Genomic DNA, 10,821 nt, shown 5'->3' on the forward strand with positions numbered 1-10,821 from the left:
TGTGTGGCCTCCACGTGCCTGTGTGACCTCCCTACAACACCTGGGCATGCTCCTGATGAGGCTCAGTATTGTGTGTGGCCTCCACGTGCGTGTATGACCTCCCTACGACGCCTGGGCATGCTCCTAATGAGGCTGAGTATTGTGTGTGGTCTCCACGTGCCTGTATGACCTCCCTACAACGCCTGGGCATGCTCCTGATGAGGCTGAGTATTGTGTGTGGCCTCCACGTGCCTGTATGACCTCCCTACAACGCCTGGGCATGCTCCTGATGAGGCTCCGTATTGTGTGTGGCCTCCACGTGCCAGTATGACCTCCCTACAACGCCTGGGCATGCTCCTGATGAGGCTGAGTATTGTGTGTGGCCTCCACGTGCCTGTATGACCTCCCTACAACGCCTGGGCATGCTCCTGATGAGGCTGAGTATTGTGTGTGGCCTCCACGTGCCTCTATGACCTCCCTACAACGCCAGGGCATGCTCCTGATGAGGCTGAGTATTGTGTGTGGCCTCCACGTGCCTGTATGACCTCCCTACAACGCCTGGTCATGCTCCTGATGAGGCTGAGTATTGTGTGTGGCCTCCACGTGACTGTATGACCTCCCTACAACGCCTGGGCATGCTCCTGATGAGGCTGAGTATTGTGTGTGGCCTCCACGTGCCTGTATGATCCCTACAACGCCTGGGCATGCTCCTGATGAGGCTGAGTATTGTGTGTGGCCTCCACGTGCGTGTATGACCTCCCTACAACGCCTGGGCATGCTCCTAATGAGGCTGAGTATTGTGTGTGGCCTCCACGTGCCTGCATGACCTCTCTACAACGCCTGGGCATGCTCCTGATGAGGCTGAGTATTGTGTGTGGCCTCCACGTGCCTGTATGACCTTCCTACAACGCCTGGGCATGCTCCTGATGAGGCTCCGTATTGTGTGTGGCCTCCACGTGCCAGTATGACCTCCCTACAACGCCTGGGCATGCTCCTGATGAGGCTGAGTATTGTGTGTGGCCTCCACGTGCCTGTATGACCTCCCTACAACGCCTGGGCATGCTCCTGATGAGGCTGAGTATTGTGTGTGGCCTCCACGTGCCTCTATGACCTCCCTACAAAGCCAGGGCATGCTCCTGATGAGGCTGAGTATTGTGTGTGGCCTCCACGTGCCTGTATAACCTCCCTACAACACCTGGGCATGCTCCTAATGAGGCTGAGTATTGTGTGTGGCCTCCACGTGACTGTATGACCTCCCTACAACGCCTGGGCATGCTCCTGATGAGGCTGAGTATTGTGTGTGGCCTCCACGTTCCTGTATGACCTCCCTACAACGCCTGGGCATGCTCCTGATGAGGCTGAGTATTGTGTGTGGCCTCCACGTGCCTGTATGACCTCCCTACAACGACTGCGCATGCTCCTGATGAGGCTGAGTATTGTGTGAGGCCTCCACGTGCCTGTATGACCTCCCTACAACGCCTGGGCATGCTCCTGATGAGGCTGAGTATTGTGTGAGGCCTCCACGTGCCTGTATGACCTCCATACAACGCCTGGGCATGCTCCTGATGAGGCTGAGTATTGTGTGTGGCCTTCACGTGCCTGTATGACCTCCCTACAACCCCTGGGCATGCTCCTGATGAGGCTGAGTATTGTGTGTGGCCTCCACGTGACTGTATGACCTCCCTACAACGCCTGGGCATGCTCCTGATGAGGCTGAGTATTGTGTGTGGCCTCCACGTGACTGTATGACCTCCCTACAATGCCTGGGCATGCTCCTGATGAGGCTGAGTATTGTGTGTGGCCTCCACGTGCCTGTATGACCTCCCTACAACGCCTGGGCATGCTCCTGATTCATGCTCAATATTGTGTGTGGCCTCCACGTGCCTGTATGACCTCCCTACAACGCCTGGGCATGACCCTGATGAGGCTGAGTATTGTGTGTGGCATCCACGTGCCTGTATGACGTCCCTACAATGCCTGGGAATGCTCCTGATGAGGCTGAGTATTGTGTGTGGCCTCCACGTGCCTGTATGACCTCCCTACAACGCCTGGGCATGCTCCTGATGAGGCTGAGTATTGTGTGTGGCCTCCACATGCGTGTATGACCTTCCTACAACGCCTGGGCATGCTCCTGATGAGGCTGAATATTGTGTGTGGCCTCCACGTGCCTGTATGACCTCCCTACAACGCCTGGGCATGCTCCTGATGAGGCTGAGTATTGTGTGTGGCCTCCACGTGCCTGTATGACCTCCCTACAACGCCTGGGCATGCTCCTGATGAGGCTGAGTATTGTGTGTGGCCTCCACGTGCCTCTATGACCTCCCTACAACGCCAGGGCATGCTCCTGATGAGGCTGAGTATTGTGTGTGGCCTCCACGTGCCTGTATGACCTCCCTACAACGCCTGGGCATGCTCCTGATGAGGCTGAGTATTGTGTGTGGCCTCCACGTGACTGTATGACCTCCCTACAACGCCTGGGCATGCTCCTGATGAGGCTGAGTATTGTGTGTGGCCTCCACGTGCCTGTATGACCTCCCTACAACGCCTGGGCATGCTCCTGATGAGGCTGAGTATTGTGTGTGGCCTCCACGTGCCTGTATGACCTCCCTACAACGACTGCGCATGCTCCTGATGAGGCTGAGTATTGTGTGAGGCGTCCACGTGCCTGTATGACCTCCCTACAACGCCTGGACATGCTCCTGATGAGGCTGAGTATTGTGTGTGGCCTCCACGTGCCTGTATGACCTCCCTACAATGCCTGGGCATGCTCCTGATGAGGCTGAGTATTGTGTGTGGCCTCCACGTGCCTGTATGACCTCCCTACAATGCCTGGGCATGCTCCTGATGAGGCTGAGTATTGTGTGTGGCCTCCACGTGCCTGTATGACCTCCCTACAACGCCTGGGCATGCTCCTGATTCATGCTCAATATTGTGTGTGGCCTCCACGTGCCTGTATGACCTCCCTACAACGCCTGGGCATGCCCCTGATGAGGCTGAGTATTGTGTGTGGCATCCACGTGCCTGTATGACGTCCCTACAACGCCTGGGAATGCTCCTGATGAGGCTGAGTATTGTGTGTGGCCTCCACGTGCCTGTATGACCTCCGTACAACGCCTGGGCATGCTCCTGATGAGGCTGAGTATTGTGTGTGGCCTCCACGTGCCTGTATGACCTCCCTACAACGCCTGGGCATGCTCCTGATGAGGCTGAGTATTGTGTGCGGCCTCCATGTGCCTGTATGACCTCCCTACCTCTGGGCATGCTCCTGATGAGGCTGAGTATTGTGTGTGGCCTCCACGTGCCTGTATGACCTCCCTACAACGCCTGGGCATGCTCCTGATGAGGCTGAGTATTGTGTGTGGCCTCCACGTGCCTGTATGATCCCTACAACGACTGGGTATGCTCCTGATGAGGCTCAGTATTGTGTGTGGCCTCCACGTGCCTGTATGACCTCCCTACAACGCCTGGGCATGCTCCTGATGAGGCTGAGTATTGTGTGTGGCCTCCACGTGCCTGTATGACGTCCCTACAACGCCTGGGAAAGCTCCTGATGAGGCTGAGTATAGTGTGTGGCCTCCACGTGCCTGTATGACCTCCCTACAACGCCTGGGCATGCTCCTGATGCGGCTGAGTATTGTGTGTGGCCTCCACGTGCCTGTATGACCTCCCTACAACGCCTGGGCATGCTCCTGATGAGGCTCAGTATTGTGTGTGGCCTCCACGTGCCTGTATGACCTCCCTACAACGCCTGGGCATGCTCCTGATGAGGCTGAGTATTGTGTGTGGCCTCCATGTGCCTGTATGACCTCCCTACAACGCCTGGGCATGCTCCTGATGAGGCTCAGTATTGTGTGTGGCCTCCACGTGCCTGTATGACCTCCCTACAACGCCTGGGCATGCTCCTGATGAGGCTGAGTATTGTGTGTGGACTCCACGTGCCTGTATGACCTCCCTACAACGCCTGGGCATGCTCCTGATGAGGCTGAGTATTGTGTGTGGCCTCCACGTGCCTGTATGACGTCCCTACAACGCCTGGGAATGCTCCTGATGAGGCTGAGTATTGTGTGTGGCCTCCACGTGCCTGTATGACCTCCCTACAACGCCTGGGCATGCTCCTGATTCATGCTCAATATTGTGTGTGGCCTCCACGTGCCTGTATGACCTCCCTACAACGCCTGGGCGTGCTCCTGATGAGGCTGAGTATTGTGTGTGGCATCCACGTGCCTGTATGACGTCCCTACAACGCCTGGGAATGCTCCTGATGAGGCTGAGTATTGTGTGTGGCCTCCACGTGCCTGTATGACCTCCCTACAATGCCTGGGCATGCTCCTGATGAGGCTGAGTATTGTGTGTGGCCTCCATGTGCCTGTATGACCTCCCTACAACATCTGGGCATGCTCCTGATGAGGCTGAGTACTGTGTGTGGCCTCCACGTGCCTGTATGACCTCCCTACAACGCCTGGGCATGCTCCTGATGAGGCTGAGTATTGTGTGTGTCCTCCACGTGCCTGTATGATCCCTGCAACGACTGGGCATGCTCCTGATGAGGCTGAGTATTGTGTGTGGCCTCCACGTGCCTGTGTGACCTCCCTACAACACCTGGGCATGCTCCTGATGAGGCTCAGTATTGTGTGTGGCCTCCACGTGCGTGTATGACCTCCCTACAACGCCTGGGCATGCTCCTGATGAGGCTGAGTATTGTGTGTGGCCTCCACGTGCCTGTATGACCTTCCTACAACGCCTGGGCATGCTCCTGATGAGGCTGAATATTGTGTGTGGCCTCCACGTGCCTGTATGACCTCCCTACAACGCCTGGGCATGCTCCTGATGAGGCTGAGTATTGTGTGTGGCCTCCACGTGCCTGTATGACCTCCCTACAACGCCTGGGCATGCTCCTGATGAGGCTGAGTATTGTGTGTGGCCTCCACGTGCCTCTATGACCTCCCTACAACGCCAGGGCATGCTCCTGATGAGGCTGAGTATTGTGTGTGGCCTCCACGTGCCTGTATGACCTCCCTACAACGCCTGGGCATGCTCCTGATGAGGCTGAGTATTGTGTGTGGCCTCCACGTGACTGTATGACCTCCCTACAACGCCTGGGCATGCTCCTGATGAGGCTGAGTATTGTGTGTGGCCTCCACGTGCCTGTATGACCTCCCTACAACGCCTGGGCATGCTCCTGATGAGGCTGAGTATTGTGTGTGGCCTCCACGTGCCTGTATGACCTCCCCACAACGACTGCGCATGCTCCTGATGATGCTGAGTATTGTGTGAGGCATCCACGTGCCTGTATGACCTCCCTACAACACCTGGGCATGCTCCTGATGAGGCTGAGTATTGTGTGAGGCCTCCACGTGCCTGTATGACCTCCCTACAACGCCTGGGCATGCTCCTGATGAGGCTGAGTATTGTGTGAGGCCTCCACGTGCCTGTATGACCTCCCTACAACGCCTGGGCATGCTCCTGATGAGGCTGAGTATTGTGTGTGGCCTCCACGTGCCTGTATGACCTCCCTACAACGCCTGGGCATGCTCCTGATGAGGCTGAGTATTGTGTGTGGCCTCCACGTGCCTGTATGACCTCCCTACAACGCCTGGGCATGCTCCTGATGAGGCTGAGTATTGTGTGTGGCCTCCACGTGACTGTATGACCTCCCTACAACGCCTGGGCATGCTCCTGATGAGGCTGAGTATTGTGTGTGGCCTCCACGTGACTGTATGACCTCCCTACAACGCCTGGGCATGCCCCTGATGAGGCTGAGTATTGTGTGTGGCCTCCACGTGCCTGTATGACCTCCGTACAACGCCAGGGCATGCTCCTGATGAGGCTGAGTATTGTGTGTGGCCTCCACGTGCCTGTATGACCTCCCTACAACGCCTGGACATGCTCCTGATGAGGCTGAGTATTGTGTGTGGCCTCCACGTGCCTGTATGACCTCCCTACAATGCCTGGGCATGCTCCTGATGAGGCTGAGTATTGTGTGTGGCCTCCACGTGCCTGTATGACCTCCCTACAACGCCTGGGCATGCTCCTGATGTGGCTGAGTATTGCGTGTGGCCTCCACGTGCCTGTATGACCTCCCTACAACGCCTGGGTATGCCCCTGATGAGGCTGAGTATTGTGTGTGGCCTCCACGTGCCTGTATGAACTCCCTACAACGCCTAGGCATGCTCCTGATGAGGCTGAGTATTGTGTGTGGCCTCCACGTGCCTGTATGACCTCCCTACAACGCCTGGGTATGCCCCTGATGAGGCTGAGTATTGTGTGTGGCCTCCACGTGCCTGTATGACGTCCCTACAACGCCTGGGAATGCTCCTGATGAGGCTGAGTATTGTGTGTGGCCTCCACGTGCCTGTATGACCTCCCTACAACGCCTGGGCATGCTCCTGATTCATGCTCAATATTGTGTGTGGCCTCCACGTGCCTGTATGACCTCCCTACAACGCCTGGGCGTGCTCCTGATGAGGCTGAGTATTGTGTGTGGCATCCACGTGCCTGTATGACGTCCCTACAACGCCTGGGAATGCTCCTGATGAGGCTGAGTATTGTGTGTGGCCTCCACGTGCCTGTATGGCCTCCCTACAATGCCTGGGCATGCTCCTGATGAGGCTGAGTATTGTGTGTGGCCTCCATGTGCCTGTATGACCTCCCTACAACATCTGGGCATGCTCCTGATGAGGCTGAGTATTGTGTGTGGCCTCCACGTGCCTGTATGACCTCCCTACAACGCCTGGGCATGCTCCTGATGAGGCTGAGTATTGTGTGTGTCCTCCACGTGCCTGTATGATCCCTACAACGACTGGGCATGCTCCTGATGAGGCTGAGTATTGTGTGTGGCCTCCACGTGCCTGTGTGACCTCCCTACAACACCTGGGCATGCTCCTGATGAGGCTCAGTATTGTGTGTGGCCTCCACGTGCGTGTATGACCTCCCTACAACGCCTGGGCATGCTCCTAATGAGGCTGAGTATTGTGTGTGGCCTCCACGTGCCTGTATGACCTCCCTACAACGCCTGGGCATGCTCCTGATGAGGCTGAGTATTGTTTGTGGCCTCCACGTGCCTGTATGACCTCCCTACAACGCCTGGGCATGCTCCTGATGAGGCTCCGTATTGTGTGTGGCCTCCACGTGCCAGTATGACCTCCCTACAACGCCTGGGCATGCTCCTGATGAGGCGGAGTATTGTGTGTGGCCTCCACGTGCCTGTATGACCTCCCTACAACGCCTGGGCATGCTCCTGATGAGGCTGAGTATTGTGTGTGGCCTCCACGTGCCTGTATGATCCCTACAACGACTGGGCATGCTCCTGATGAGGCTGAGTATTGTGTGTGGCCTCCACGTGCCTGTGTGACCTCCCTACAACACCTGGGCATGCTCCTGATGAGGCTCAGTATTGTGTGTGGCCTCCACGTGCGTGTATGACCTCCCTACAACGCCTGGGCATGCTCCTAATGAGGCTGAGTATTGTGTGTGGCCTCCACGTGCCTGTATGACCTCCCTACAACGCCTGGGCATGCTCCTGATGAGGCTGAGTATTGTGTGTGGCCTCCACGTGCCTGTATGACCTCCCTACAACGCCTGGGCATGCTCCTGATGAGGCTCCGTATTGTGTGTGGCCTCCACGTGCCAGTATGACCTCCCTACAACGCCTGGGCATGCTCCTGATGAGGCTGAGTATTGTGTGTGGCCTCCACGTGCCTGTATGACCTCCCTACAACGCCTGGGCATGCTCCTGATGAGGCTGAGTATTGTGTGTGGCCTCCACATGCCTCTATGACCTCCCTACAACGCCAGGGCATGCTCCTGATGAGGCTGAGTATTGTGTGTGGCCTCCACGTGCCTGTATGACCTCTCTACAACGCCTGGTCATGCTCCTGATGAGGCTGAGTATTGTGTGTGGCCTCCACGTGACTGTATGACCTCCCTACAACGCCTGGGCATGCTCCTGATGAGGCTGAGTATTGTGTGTGGCCTCCACGTGCCTGTATGATCCCTACAACGCCTGGGCATGCTCCTGATGAGGCTGAGTATTGTGTGTAGCCTCCACGTGCCTGTGTGACCTCCCTACAACACCTGGGCATGCTCCTGATGAGGCTCAGTATTGTGTGTGGCCTCCACGTGCGTGTATGACCTCCCTACAACGCCTGGGCATGCTCCTAATGAGGCTGAGTATTGTGTGTGGCCTCCACGTGCCTGTATGACCTCCCTATAACGCCTGGGCATGCTCCTGATGAGGCTGAGTATTGTGTGTGGCCTCCACGTGCCTGTATGACCTTCCTACAACGCCTGGGCATGCTCCTGATGAGGCTCCGTATTGTGTGTGGCCTCCACGTGCCAGTATGACCTCCCTACAACGCCTGGGCATGCTCCTGATGAGGCTGAGTATTGTGTGTGGCCTCCACGTGCCTGTATGACCTCCCTACAACGCCTGGGCATGCTCCTGATGAGGCTGAGTATTGTGTGTGGCCTCCACGTGCCTCTATGACCTCCCTACAACGCCAGGGCATGCTCCTGATGAGGCTGAGTATTGTGTGTGGCCTCCACGTGCCTGTATGACCTCCCTACAACGCCTGGGCATGCTCCTGATGAGGCTGAGTATTGTGTGTGGCCTCCACGTGACTGTATGACCTCCCTACAACGCCTGGGCATGCTCCTGATGAGGCTGAGTATTGTGTGTGGCCTCCACGTGCCTGTATGACCTCCCTACAACGACTGCGCATGCTCCTGATGAGGCTGAGTATTGTGTGAGGCGTCCACGTGCCTGTATGACCTCCCTACAACGCCTGGGCATGCTCCTGATGAGGCTGAGTATTGTGTGAGGCCTCCACGTGCCTGTATGACCTCCCTACAACGCCTGGGCATGCTCCTGATGAGGCTGAGTATTGTGTGAGGCCTCCAAGTGCCTGTATGACCTCCCTACAACGCCTGGGCATGCTCCTGATGAGGCTGAGTATTGTGTGTGGCCTCCACGTGCCTGTATGACCTCCCTACAACGCCTGGGCATGCTCCTGATGAGGCTGAGTATTGTGTGTGGCCTCCACGTGCCTGTATGACCTCCCTACAACGCCTGGGCATGCTCCTGATGAGGCTGAGTATTGTGTGTGGCCTCCACGTGCCTGTATGACCTCCCTACAACGCCTGGGCATGCTCCTGATGAGGCTGAGTATTGTGTGTGGCCTCCACGTGCCTGTATGATCCCTACAACGACTGGGCATGCTCCTGATGAGGCTGAGTATTGTGTGTGGCCTCCACGTGCCTGTGTGACCTCCCTACAACACCTGGGCATGCTCCTGATGAGGCTCAGTATTGTGTGTGGCCTCCACGTGCGTGTATGACCTCCCTACAACGCCTGGGCATGCTCCTAATGAGGCTGAGTATTGTGTGTGGCCTCCACGTGCCTGTATGACCTCCCTACAACGCCTGGGCATGCTACTGATGAGGCTGAGTATTGTGTGTGGCCTCCACGTGCCTGTATGACCTCCCTACAACGCCTGGGCATGCTCCTGATGAGGCTCCGTATTGTGTGTGGCCTCCACGTGCCAGTATGACCTCCCTACAACGCCTGGGCATGCTCCTGATGAGGCTGAGTATTGTGTGTGGCCTCCACGTGCCTGTATGACCTCCCTACAACGCCTGGGCATGCTCCTGATGAGGCTGAGTATTGTGTGTGGCCTCCACGTGCCTGTATGACCTCCCTACAACACCTGGGCATGCTCCTGATGAGGCTGAGTATTGTGTGTGGCCTCCACGTGCCTGTATGACCTCCCTACAACGCCTGGGCATGCTCCTGATGAGGCTGAGTATTGTGTGTGGCCTCCACGTGCCTGTATGACCTCCCTACAATGCCTGGGCATGCTCCTGATGAGGCTCAGTATTGTGTGTGGCCTCCACGTGCCTGTATGACCTCCCTACAACGCCTGGGAATGCTCCTGATGAGGCTGAGTATTGTATGTGGCCTCCATGTGACTGTATGACCTCCCTACAACGCCTGGGCATGCTCCTGATGAGGCTGAGTATTGTGTGTGGCCTCCACGTGCCTGTATGACCTCCCTACAACGCCTGGGCATGCTCCTGATGAGGCTGAGTATTGTGTGTGGACTCCACGTGCCTGTATGACCTCCCTACAACGCCTGGGCATGCTCCTGATGAGGCTGAGTATTGTGTGTGGCCTCCACGTGCCTCTATGACCTCCCTATAACGCCTGGGCATGCTCCTGATGAGGCTGAGTATTGTGTGTGGCCTCCACGTGCCTGTATGACCTTCCTACAACGCCTGGGCATGCTCCTGATGAGGTTGAATATTGTGTGTGGCCTCCACGTGCCTGTATGACCTCCCTACAACGCCTGGGCATGCTCCTGATGAGGCTGAGTATTGTGTGTGGCCTCCACGTGCCTGTATGACCTCCCTACAACGCCTTGGCATGCTCCTGATGAGGCTGAGTATTGTGTGTGGCCTCCACGTGCCTCTATGACCTCCCTACAACGCCAGGGCATGCTCCTGATGAGGCTGAGTATTGTGTGTGGCCTCCACGTGCCTGTATGACCTCCCTACAACGCCTGGGCATGCTCCTGATGAGGCTGAGTATTGTGTGTGGCCTCCACGTGACTGTATGACCTCCCTACAACGCCTGGGCATGCTCCTGATGAGGCTGAGTATTGTGTGTGGCCTCCACGTGCCTGTATGACCTCCCTACAACGCCTGGGCATGCTCCTGATGAGGCTGAGTATTGTGTGTGGCCTCCACGTGCCTGTATGACCTCCCTACAACGACTGCGCATGCTCCTGATGAGGCTGAGTATTGTGTGAGGCGTCCATGTGCCTGTATGACCTCCCTACAACGCCT

The sequence above is a fragment of the Phyllobates terribilis genome, unplaced genomic scaffold, assembly GCF_046119375.1.
Source record: "Phyllobates terribilis strain yellow unplaced genomic scaffold, ASM4611937v1 Scaffold_4__5_contigs__length_816908805, whole genome shotgun sequence".
NCBI lineage: Eukaryota > Metazoa > Chordata > Amphibia > Anura > Dendrobatidae > Phyllobates > Phyllobates terribilis.